The sequence below is a fragment of the Nicotiana tabacum genome, unplaced genomic scaffold (assembly GCF_000715075.1).
Source record: "Nicotiana tabacum cultivar K326 unplaced genomic scaffold, ASM71507v2 Un00002, whole genome shotgun sequence".
Classification (NCBI taxonomy): domain Eukaryota; kingdom Viridiplantae; phylum Streptophyta; class Magnoliopsida; order Solanales; family Solanaceae; genus Nicotiana; species Nicotiana tabacum.
The window spans coordinates 2,635,430-2,649,111 of NW_027438240.1; positions in this window are offsets into that span (position 1 = coordinate 2,635,430).

Here is a 13,682-nt window from a genome sequence, read left to right on the forward strand (position 1 = left end):
TGGACTTGATTTTAGGTTTAAAAATAATTTTGAACTCTTTAACCCCTTTAGAAAATACTAGAGTTGATCCATACTTTATATTCTTAGTCTTACCAAGTTAATCCATGTAAAACGTAATTAAATAAAGTAGTTAAACTATACCATGTCCTCCAATAATTTTAATTTAAATCTTTTTGTACTTCACAATAATCTCAAACTTAGAAATGGAACAATCATAAATATGTTAGAAAAGCTTTAGACGCATTTTAAATATTAGTCCATGTATTCATACCAGCACCTTGGATTGATATGCTTAAATAATAAAAGGATCATGTGCGTATTCCCGCGTCTCGATACCTTTAAAATTAAAATAATTGTGTTTTAACCATGTGTATATTCTCGTACCTTGGTTTAACATCCAAAATAAATAAATACCTTGTGTGCATACCACATCTAGGTCAAAATAATTAATAAAATATAATAAATTAAGTGAAGTGGTAATAGACAAGCCATAACCAATAAAATACAAGAATAGCCAAGAATTGATTTAAGTCGGACATGAGTCAATAAAGCGACCGTGCTAGAACCACGGGACTCGAGGGATGCCTCACACCTTCCCCTCGGTCAACAAAATTCCTTACTCAGTCTTCTGTTTTCGTAGACCATAAATAAGGAGTCAAATCTTCCGTTTGATAAGGGATTGAAATAAAAGGTGACTTGGAACACCAAAACTCAATTCCAAGTGGCGACTCCAAATAATAAATAATCTCTTTTCAAAACGTCACTTTAATTGAAAAAACTTTTCTAACTCAACCTCGTAATAGGGTTGGGTGGAACAAAAAGAGGTGTGACAATTGGCATAGCCAATAAATGTATATCACAACAAGAATGTGTATATCACAATTTTATTTTCTTTCCTTGTGTATATCATATATTAAATTTTTTCTTCTTTATATATCTAAAATATAAAATTATAAATATAATTATTTTAATTTTATTATTGTCTCTACATCCATCTATATGACAACAAAAATAATTGTATTGCTTGTATATCATAGTATATGACATATCGAATATGTGTAGAGCAACATGGATATTACAAGTTTATTTTCCTTCTTTGTGTATATCAAAAATTTATTTTCCTTCTTTGTATATTAAAATGTATACCAAAATTTATTTATTCCTATGATTATATTTATTATTTTATATTTTAAAATTTGCTTTAAACCTGTTATATCAAAATTTTATTTTCCTTCTTTGATCAAGGACAAAATTTAAATAATTTTATTCAGAATGAATTTTGCCCTCTTAAAATCAAATCAGAACAATTTCATTTAGATTTAACATTATGTTGTCAAATTTAACATTGTATATCACAGTATACAACATGATATACACACAGGTATATATGGTAATATACATAGATGTAAACCACCTCAAACACATGTATTTTCTTTTTTACAATTAAAAAAAAAAAGAGGGAAAAAGAAGAAAATTGGAATCTGCCTCTTAAAAAAAAAGAGAAGAAGAGAGAAATTCATTAGTACTAGAATTTACATCTAAGCTAGGTAAATATCGAATGGGAATCCTCATACCCGTTCAATCCAACCAAAAAAAAAGGCAGAAGAAGAAGAGAGGAGAAAAAGAAATCTGAAATATGTTTTTCCTATTTTTTTCATCTTTGTTTTTACTTTTTGGATAGAGATATATCTTTCAGGCATCAAATTAGGATGAGAATCCTCATATTTTCCTATTATCTCTCGTCAGTTTGGGGGAATTTGGCTATGTGTACCAATTTTTTGGAGCTTAAATTGCAAAATCTATTCCTCGCATAAAATATTATCAAAACGTGTTGGTAGTTGTCATGGTGTGCCAAATTCTCTTCTTCTTTTTTTCCTTTTTTGGGTTTACGTTTTTTAATATATTTACAGTTACCTTAATGTGTACTGAAATGACATTCTTATGAAAGATGAGTGTGTAGCACGGAAAAAGGTCGTTCGAGATAATTTAGTTATATTTCATATGCCGACATCTAAATGCACCGGCTAGTACGTATAAAACCATGATGATTGGAATGTAATAATAGAAGACAAGATAGATCTAAAAACACGAGAGAGAAAAAATAAGCTGAAAATACATTTATTCTCTCGGAGTGAGGGCGGATACACCTTGCCCAAACGGTATTGCCTGGTATTGTTGTATCGACTTTTTTACTATATATTGAGCATAAATATAGAAAATAACATTGCTTATTATATAATCAACTGCCTTTCTCACCCTGCTTTTTTAGTAATTCCTTCCGCCATTAGTCAAATTGGGATAGAGGGTATAAAAAGAAAGCATAGGAAATTCTGTGCTTGCAAATAGAAGATAGCAAATACCTTGCCAAACTTAGAGCCCATTTGGGCATGAAATGTTTTTCACTTTTGTTCGATTTTTTTTTTTCGAAATTAGTGTTTGACCATAAAATTTTCAATTTTCATTTGAAAATGAATTTTGGAATTTTTTAAAAATTTTAAAAACTCCAAAAAGTTATGTTTCAAAATTTTCACTTAAATCACTCACAAAAATTTAAAAATAACCCAAAATTATATTCATGTCCAAACACAACTCTAATTTTCAAATACTATTTTCACTTGAAAAAATTTCACGTTTTTTGAAATTTTACAATTCTTATGTCCAAATGCCCACTAATTAAAGTGGTCATAAGCTACTTGAATATTACGGTTATAAGAGCTTATTTGGCCAAGTGTCTAGGAGGTCAAAAGTACTTTTTAAAAAATTTAAGTTGTTTGGCCAAGACGGAGAAATATTTTTGGCCAACAACAGAAGCAATTTTTCTGCTTTTGGGAAGAAGCAGAAAATTCTAGCTTCTTCCAAGAAGTAGAAACAGAAGCAAAAAAATTAATTTATTCAAGACAAAATTGTAGGACCATAAGTTTATATTTTTAAAATTATCCCTTACCGATTTAAGCTTTTTCTTTTCTTTTTTGTTTCTAGTTTCTACCATTCTTTTAAAATTAGAGATATCATATATATATATATATATATATATATATATATATATATATATATATATATATATATATATATATATTGTAACTTTCCAAATCCTTTTTTGACTTTTCTTGTTTTTGAAGTTTTCTTTGTGTAATGTCTTGTAACTTTCTAAATTGTCTTCTTTTTTTTTTCACACTAAAGCAAATTATCTACATCCTTCTTTGGATTATCAATTCTCTTCCTATAAATAATCATTTATAATTTCTGCTGTTATAGGATATTAATTCCTGAATCTTTAAAACAGTTATCAAATATAATTTGTAAAAATTACCTACAAATAGGTAATAAATTTATAATTGTATCGCATAATCTATATATTATTAAAAGAAGAAGAAAAAGCATCCACATTAAGCCAATTTACAATTTTACAATAGGCCACTTGAAAACTTAGGACAAAGTTAGTTAGGTTAGGTAATAATAAGTTTCTTTTTGAATTAAAATTTTTAAAAAATTAAATTACTGACGAGCTCGAAACACACACTTAAATTATGCTCGCTAGTCAAAGATAGTATAGTATAATATAATATTGTATCCACAAGGATTGCAGTTAAACAGTATTTTCTTAGTTTCTAGCTTGATTGCTATCCAGGAGAATCAACAATTGAGATTTATATGATTAATAACTAAAATTAACTAAGAATCTAAAGCTATTGACTAATGATTATCGCAACAAAGGTAAGTAAGGAAGTTATCAGTGGGAGAAACTAGGGGTTGATAGGATAGGTGCAAGATAATTATTTGGGATCTAACTCTAGATAATTCACTCCTAATGTTTAAGTGAGTCTCTCGAATTCACTCAATTATTAGTTCAAACGTTTAGTAGAAACTTCTCTCTCGATTAAGTCACAACCTCACGAGATGAACCAATTTAAGCACGTGAAGATATGCAAGAATGCGTAGTGGATTGGTCTTTAGAAGAACCTCTCTCGATTATTCTCCTAACTGGGTTTAATCAATGATTCAACTAGCCTCTTTCGATTACTAAGAATAATTAATGAACTCACCCAACAATATAATGCAAAGATATCACAAGTTATGCCTCTCTCGATTACATGAACTAGTGAATATATATGCAACAATTAAATCATCCAAAAGCGCTTCAATACATAAAACTAGAGTTATAATCCACAAACAATCATCAATACACCAAATCCATCAAACCCTAAAGAGAACTACTCCATAGATATGGAGCAATTCATCACAAATATAATAAAAGTATAGGAAAACATAAATTTAAACCAAACCCGGGTCTTGAGTGAGGAGGAATGATGAAATCTTTGTGTTTTTTCTCCTCCAACTCCTCCTTGGCTTCCTTAGGTCTAGAGTATGTCAAAAGTCTAGGAAATAACATTTTTTCATGTATTTATACCAAGTAGGGTCGGGCCCAAACGAAATCACCTTCTCCTAGCCGAAATAGAATTTTTACTCTGTAAAATTTGCACAGGCGCTCCGCATGGGGAGATGCGCCACGCGGGGCATTAGTGGAGAAATTCAAAGAGTTAATTTCTGACAGACAGCAGGAAAATGGGCAGCCACGTCGCCCAACACGCCGCACTAGTGAGGTTTTCTCAGAGTACAGATTTTTTTTGCGTTTTGACGTCCAGACTTGGTCCTCGACCCCCGAACACGATCTAGGATTAATCCCTTGAGCTTTTACTCAGATTTCAAAGCTCCAAATCACTCAAATTCATTCCATAACATCTATATAGCTCGGAATCACTTCTACAAGGCATAAAACACACAATAAGTACAAAACACTAGCGATTAAAGTTCAAACACAATAAAAGTACAGTAAATTAGAGTGCAATAAGCGACAAAAAAAGATTATAGCCTACCATCAACACCTCACACTTAAACCATTGCTCGTCCTCGAGCAATCAAACTACACTTCTATATAGACACGACCTTTTTAAACAACTCTCATAACTTATCATACCATAAATATTTAAAACACATTAAGCACTCTAACGTAACATCTTTGCCTCAAGATTTGACTCAAAAACACCACGCATTATTCACAACTCGCTCACTTACTCTAAAACAGAGGTCAACGATATTACCTTTTCTTTACGAATTAAGTGCCCTCACACAACAATAGAGAGTAGTTCCACACACAATAAAATTTAAGAACAATTAGGAACTCGAGATAGAAAGAATTCGCTCACTCTCTGAAAAAATATTTATATGCCACAAAAGACATACCATAGGCTTGCCCGTAGTGTACTACTCTACTAATTGAGCTCATTCAGTCAAGGATCAAGTAGGACTTTAATTGGTTATAATGTAGGCTGATGGGCGGGTAGGATACATTTAGATATAAGAGTTACTACACCTCCCTAAGCACTTTAATTAATACACTACATTGTTCAAAACCCCAAACTTATGTCAAATCAAAACTCCACCTTCACATCAATATACGTCAACTCCCAACTTATTTAAGCACAAATACATCAAGAGTTATCACTATCAAGGATTTTTTTTTACAACAATACAACATTTTTTCCTTTTTCTTTTCTTATTCAATTCCAATGGCTCTTACTTTTTTAAAACAATGCACATTTCTTCTTATTTTACTAGTTCCACTCAAAAGCCAAACCAACCACCCTACACTTCAACTTTTACAAACTTCATAACAAATTTAAGTGCTCACGAGAAGTACATGATTCAAATAGATAGTCAATTCAAATAAATGATTAGGGCTTATAATGTGGTTGCCAAAGAAACAGGATTACAGGCTCAAAGGGATTAACTAAGATACATAGCAATTAGGTGGGTAATAGCTTATAACTGGCTCAACAAAGAAATGCCTATATCACTTCCAAGACTGAATAAAACTACTATTTCGCTTTGCAAACAGACGGGGCAAGCTCTAGACATCAAATGCAATACACAGAATAACACAAAATCTCACATACACATGGCACATAACTCACTCAGGATTGGACTCATCAAGACACTTTAGTCAAAGCAGTTAAGCAAAGTTAAGATCAAACAATTTAAGGTACTTATACAAAAATAAAAAAATGAGCTTAAGCGTGACAACTAAAGCACTCACTATTCTCAAGACATAATAAAGTTAAGAGATATTGCTTTCAATACAAATCACAGCATAAGGTTTCCTACTACTCTACAAAATAAAAACTAACTACACCTGATTCAAACAAAACCCTTGAAAAAGAACTGCGACACAAAGAAAAACTAAGGAAAAATTATTACACTAACAACAAAAGAAAATCTTTTTGTCTTTTTCTTTCGATTTTAATCCCTCAAGAAACCTGTCGATATGATATCCATCGTCGGGAAAAATCAAAAAATTTAACATTTTTATGTTTTTTTTCTTCTATCAAACTACTAAATCTAACAAGCAAAACCTAAGACTAATATACATACATATATAGATACATACATACATACATACAAATATCCTACATACATACATACATACATACATACATACATACATACATACATACATACATACATACATACATACATACATACATACATACATACATACATACATACATACATACATACATACATACATACATACATACATACATACATACATACATACATACATACATACATACATACATACATACATACATACATACATACATACATACATACATACATACATACATACATACATACTAGCAAAAAGAAAACTAATATACATACATACATACATACATACATACATACAAATATCCTCCACCACGCACTTTAAGTTGTGGCATGTCCCCGTGTCACATAATTAAAAAGTAAGAGGTAAAGGAAACTTCCCTGAATTTTCTTCTTTTTCGAAAACTTATGAATTCCACCCTTAATTCTGAATTATTTCCTCGTTTTCGCTCCTTGAGATTTTTTGTGAAGCTCATTAAGCCCAATTCTTCTGAGGATACCTCAAAGACCCGCTCTTTTCTTTCTTTCTTATCCTCATCTTGATCGGTGAATTGCTCGTTCATGATGATCCTTAACTTATTTCTGCATTCTTTCACAGGATCTATCTATGTATATTCCTGTAAATCCCCAAAAATAAAATCCACATGATCAATGTTAGAATAAGAAAATAAAGAAGAAAGTTCATGTGAATATTCTTGTGGCATGTCCAAGATCATTTGTTTCTCATTCTCTTCTACTGACGGTTGTAAATGTGGAAAAGTGGATAGGGGTTCGAACTCTTCCTCCATTATTCACAGTCAACCAAAACCTTATTTTCAATCATCTAAGTTGAATCATAGTCCCCTTGCAGAGTGGAAAGCTCTCTTTTTAGATGCTCATTCTCTTGGGTAAACTCATTCTCACGAGACATCTCCTCCATATATTCACTATCACAATACAATGAGCTTTCTGAAAGTATATTTACAATTTTACTCACTTGCGTTGTTAGGCTCTTAATGGCTTCAACAATTTGTATAAGTCCTTTTTGATTTTGTGTAAATCTTTCTTCAACACTATTCATGAACTTATACATAAGCTCTTTTAAACTACCATTCTCCTCTTGAGGTGGTTGTCTCACTTTGCTTTCATTTAGTCATGATAAGGGTATTCATCCCAACCAGAGTCAGAATTGTGCCCATATGAATCCTCATACCTGTACGAACTAGAAACAGAGTGAGACGGCTCAAAATACGAACCATAGAAAGAATACATACCTGCTTGACAGTCAAACCATAGATGATTTCCACCACATTTAAAACACATAGCAGACCGCTGATAATGTTCAGTTGCTAACTTTTCAACCATTTTCGTAGGCTCGTTGTACTCCATCTTCACAACATTTAGAGTTCAAAATCTACAGTATCTTCTTCAACTTGTTAGGTACTACAAAACAAATCTTGAAAAGAAGTTAACTAATAAAGAAAATAAAATAAAAAAGGGAAAAAAACTAAAAAAAAAACTAAAACATAATTCCTGAATTAGAACCAAAAACTATTTCAAACACTATTAATTGCCAATCCCCGACAACGGCGCCAAAATTTGACGAGCTCGAAACACACACTTAAATTATGCTCGCTAGTCAAAGATAGTATAGTATAATATCGTATCCACATGGATTGTAGTTAAACAGTATTTTCTTAGTTTCTAACTTGGTTGATATCTAGGAGAATCAACAATTGAGATTTATATGATTAATAACTAAAATTAACTAAGAATCTAAAGTTATTGACTAATGATTATCGCAACAAAGGTAAGTAAGGAAGTTATCAGTGGGAGAAACTAGGGGTCGATAGGATAAGTGCAAGATAATTATTTGGGATCTAACTCTAGATAATTCATTTCTAATGTTTAACTGAGTCTCTTGAATTCACTCAATTATTAGTTCAAACATTTAGTAGAAACTTCTCTCTCGATTAAGTCACAACCTCACGAGATGAACTAATTTAAGCACGTGAAGATATGTAAGAATGCGTAGTGGATTGGTCTTTAGAAGAACCTGTCACGACCCAAAATCCATTAAAGGCCGTGATAGCGCCGGACACCGCTGTCAGGCAAGCCATCAATACATACTTAACTTAATTACCCATTTTAGTATTTTTAAAATCAAAATTTCTTCAGTGAAATAATAATGATAAAACTCGTAGAGTAAATGATAAATATTTTTAGTAACTAAATTTCTAAACAATTTATAACCATTCCCAAAACCCGGTGTCACAAGTGCATGAGCATTTACTAGGGAGTTAAAATAAAATACAGCATCTGTCCGGAATACAAATTAGACAGGAAAAATATAATAACTCTGAAGGAGACTCTGTTGGCTGCGGATAGTAATACAGAATGCAGCTCACCTATGTTCCCATAATTTTAACCGCATCTCTGCGCCCACAAGGCCGTTAGACATATATGTACGTGCACAATAAAATGTGCAGCAAGTGTAGTATGAGTACATAAACAACGTATACCCAATAAGTATCGACCCTAATCTCGAAGAGGTAGAGGCGAGATGGTCGACGTTGACACTCACTAAGGGTCAATAATAATAAATAAAATAAAAATAGGAATATTTAAATCAACATGATTCAAAGAGTTAACAATGATTTTTATTTAACCAGCAGAAATAATTAAATTCTTTCAAATGCAACAACTTCCAATCTATTAATTAAATTCACAAACTGCAATTAAAATATCAAGGTATCGTGTAATTATTATTATTAGGCACCATTTCTGTCGAGGTCGTACGACCCGATCCAGAGTGTCGTGTACACTGTCGAGGGACGTGCGGCGCGATCCATAGATGCATCTATCCTGTCGAGGCGTTCGACCCGCTCCACAAGAAAGGAGGACATTTTCTTATGTACCTCCGGAATGAGAGTATATTTATTATAAGATCAATTCGAGAGGATGAACAATTTCTTTTAACAATTAACTAATTTTAAACAGAAAATTAAGCATATGAGATTTTCATCTTTTAATATCTTTCCCTAACAATTCACAATATATATCAAATAATTAAATTAAATAAAAGATACAATTTACACAAGTAATTCATACTTTGAGTCTTAAACTACCCAGACTTTAGCATTAATAGTAGCTACACACGTACTCTCGTCACCCCGTACGTATGTAGCCCCCACATTTAGCAACGAATATTAATTTAATCACCTATGGGGTAAATTCTCCCTCACAAGATTAGACAAGAGACTTACCTCATTCCGAAATTTCATATCCGGCTCCCAAGCCTTTCAAACAACTCGACCGATGCCCAACGCTCCAAAACTCGCTTTCGCTTTATTAACATTCACAAGCTTTTAGTCCTCCTCCGTCATCGTAACATTGAGTAAAATGCTCATACACCACCAACAAATTGATATCTACAATTACAATCCCAATTACAATCAAAATATGACTCAAAAATATTTATCAATATCCATTTATAGCTCACAAGTTGGCTACAAGCTTCCGGCTCAAATCGTCTAATAGGTTCACTTACTAGCACATTCAACTCCACTCTTATAATTTAATACCCATTTGAAGTCATCAATGATACTACATTAATTCTCCAACAACCGCCAAATTACTATTCATTGTCTTCCTTAACCAACATTTTCAAAACATTCAATTTGGTGATTACTTAGTTGAATACTTCCAACTAAGCTAGAAAATGATTCCATAGGTTCATTGTATCCTTTAATTTCATTTCTAAGAACACTATTTATCTTTTCCTCATTTTCTCAAGAACATTATTCATGCCATGAACTAGGATTTATGAAATCAATTATCCAACTATAACAACTTGACACAAATATTAGAATTACTCTCACCGACTCATTAGAAATGAGCTTGAAGCATTAGTATTACCTTCTTGAAGCTTTTTCTTAAAATTCCAATATTTGAAAATTTTGGTGTTCTTGAACAACTTGAAAGATTTCTAGTGATTTCAAAGATTGAAGGATGTTAATACTAGTGTTAATACGATGTTATTAACTTAAAATATCCACACAAAAAAAAACTCACCTTGTATTCTTAAGTAGTCCCCAAGGTCGAATCCACCATGAAAGAACCAATCTCTAGCTCAAGAAAATACCCAAAAATGGCTGCTGCCCGTGACTGCCTTATATAGGCACAGGTGCTTTAGCGAGTTGTACCTTGTACTGTGCAGGTTGTACCTCGTATTACAAGTTTTCCCCTGCTGGACACCTTTTACTAAAACGTCCATAACTCCTTGTAGAAATATTGAAACGACGAACGATTTAAAGCGTTAGAAACTAGACTCAAAGATCTTTCATTTGATAGGTTGTAATTTTCAACTTGACTTAGAATTAGGGCTCTCCTTATACCTCACATCACTTATAATTATGACCCGTACACTTATTAACATACAAACCTGCTGGAACCTTCCAATCCCGATTCTGAGGTCGTTTACTCAAAAATCCAACCTTAGTCAATTCTTCCAACTTAAAGCTTTCGAAATGAGAATTTTCTTTCAAAATCAACTCTGAACTTCCCAAAATTAAATTCCGACTACGCGTACAAGTCATAATACCTGAAGTGAAGCTGCTCAGGGCCTCAAACCGGCGAACGACGCGCTAGGGCTCAAAACGACCGGTCGGGTCGTTACAGAACCTCTCTCGATTATTCTCCTAACTAGATTTAATTAATGATTCAACTAGCCTCTTTCGATTACTAAGAAGAATTAATGAACTAACCCAACAATATAATGCAAAGATATCACAAGTTATGCATCTCTCAATTACATGAACTAGTGAATATATATGCGATAATTAAATCATCCAAAAGCGCTTCAATACATAAAACTAGAGTTATAATCCATAAAAAGTCATCAATACACCAAATCCATCAAACCCTAAAGAGAACTACTCCATAGATATGGAGCAATTCATCACAAATATAATAAAAGTATAGGAAAACATAAATTCAAACCAAACTCGGGTCTTGAGTGAGGAAGGAAGATGAAATCCTTGTGCTTTTGCTCCCCCAACTCCTCCCTGGCTTCCTTAGGTCTAAAATATGTCGAAAGTATAGGAAATAATATTTTTTTCATGTATTTATACCAAGTAGGGTCGGGGCCCAGACAAAATTACCTTTTTCTAGTCAAAATAGGATTTTCACTCTCTAAAATTTGCATAGGCGCACTGCATGGGGCGACGCGCCATGTGAGACATTAGTGGGAAAATTCAGAGAGTTGATTTCTGACAGACAGCAGGAAAATGGGCAGCCGCGGCACCCCACGCGCCACACTAGTGAGGTTTTCTCAGAGTACGAAATTTTCTTGCGTTTTGACATCCAGACTTGGTCCTCGACCCTGAAGCACGATCTCAGCTTAATTCCTTGGGCTTTTACTTAGACTTAAAAGCTCCAAATCATTCAAATTCATTCCATAACATCTTCATAGCTCGGAATCACTCATACAAGGCATAAAACACACAATAAGTACAAAATACTATCGATTAAAGCTCTAACACAATAAAAGTGCAGTAAATTAAAGTGCAATAAGCGACTAAAACACGAGATTATAGCCTACCATCAATTATGCATTATGTGTTATTAATAATTAGTTACTCTTTCTGAATTTGAATTTAAACATACTTAACTTTTCAAGTTTGACACTCATAATCATATTGTTATAACTACCATAGTTGTACATAATTTAATCCGACGACATTCTTCTACCGATACGGAATTCAACTATTATGCTAATGACGACATTACTGCAAAGATTGAGTAAAGAGACGAGCCTTCCGGTATTCCTTTAGAAATGCAAGGCAAGTCATCTACTAATATGGAAGCATTGTATGATAGAATTAGAGATGAAATTATTGAGAAATTTTATCATGTGCTAGTGACTTTGCTTATTATTTCATGGTGAATTACCAACATATAGTAATTTGTGGAATAGAATTCTAATTCATACTGAATGATGACAATAAGTAATTATACTAGATAATATTATATCTGTGTTATACTATATACTCCATGTTATATTGACTTAAATCTTTAATATGTATGTTTACTCTATATTTTAATTAAATAAAATAAAAAATAATAAAAGTCTCTTACGATAAATATTTAAGTTCATTTTTCTCTTTAAAAATATTATAAAACCTTGATACTATCCTTTTTGGTAATTTGACACTCAAAAATACTTTTTAAAAAGATTGGTCAAATACAATTTATTTATCAAATATTACAAAAAGTACTTCATAAATAAATTGGTCAAATATAAACTATTTTTTTTTCAAAAATAATTTTAAAAAATATAATTTTAAAAAAAATACTTTTTAAAATCAGCGGTTTTTGGCGACTCGACCAAACGGGCTCCGCTAGAAAAAAAACACGAAATTTGTTGCGAGTTTTGACTTGTGGGTTTGGTGGCGTGAGAAAGAAAAGCCAATCAGTACAGTCTTTGAGTCTTTCTTGTGGGACCTCCACCATTCACGGCATTGATTTGTTTACTAAAAAGACTGTAACATTCATGTCCCCTTTATGTAGTTTATTTAGCACAGGACTCGATTCACATTATTATTTAAACAAACTTTGAGTAAATCACATATTAATTTAGTTCACATATTATCAAATTTGTGGAACACTATATACATAATCGGAAGTATGGCATTTTAGTTCACCCATTGCCTATGTATTTTCCGGATAGTGAGTGCTCATTTCTTTATCTTTTTCAACATAAACGAACAAAGAGATCGATGCAATGTTTCTATAATTCGATGATTCTTTCCTCAATGATTAAGTTGCGAAACAAATTATGGACAATGGTACTAAATGTGAGTCGCATTTTAACTAGTTAAAGAGTTCTTTCTAATTATTTTGGATCAAGTCGTAGATATTCTAGAAAAAAACATAAAGTTTTACTTTTATCGACTGTATACATCATATCTAGTTATGCTTATGGGTCAAAAATATATTATACGAAAAAGATTTTAAAAAAGCATATCTAGTCGATTAGAATATCAATTTCATCAAAACTTTCATGTTAAATTTCAAAAATTAAATCGCTTTTTCGATAAATAAGAGATAACTAAGTTATATATAAGTTGTACTTACATTATTGGAACGTAATAAATTGGAAACAAATGCTTCGGCTCGCTAAAAGGGTTTAAGTTTTTAAAGAAATGGAATTATTTTCAATTTCTTTCCATCTTATAACTCATCTCAATAAGTGC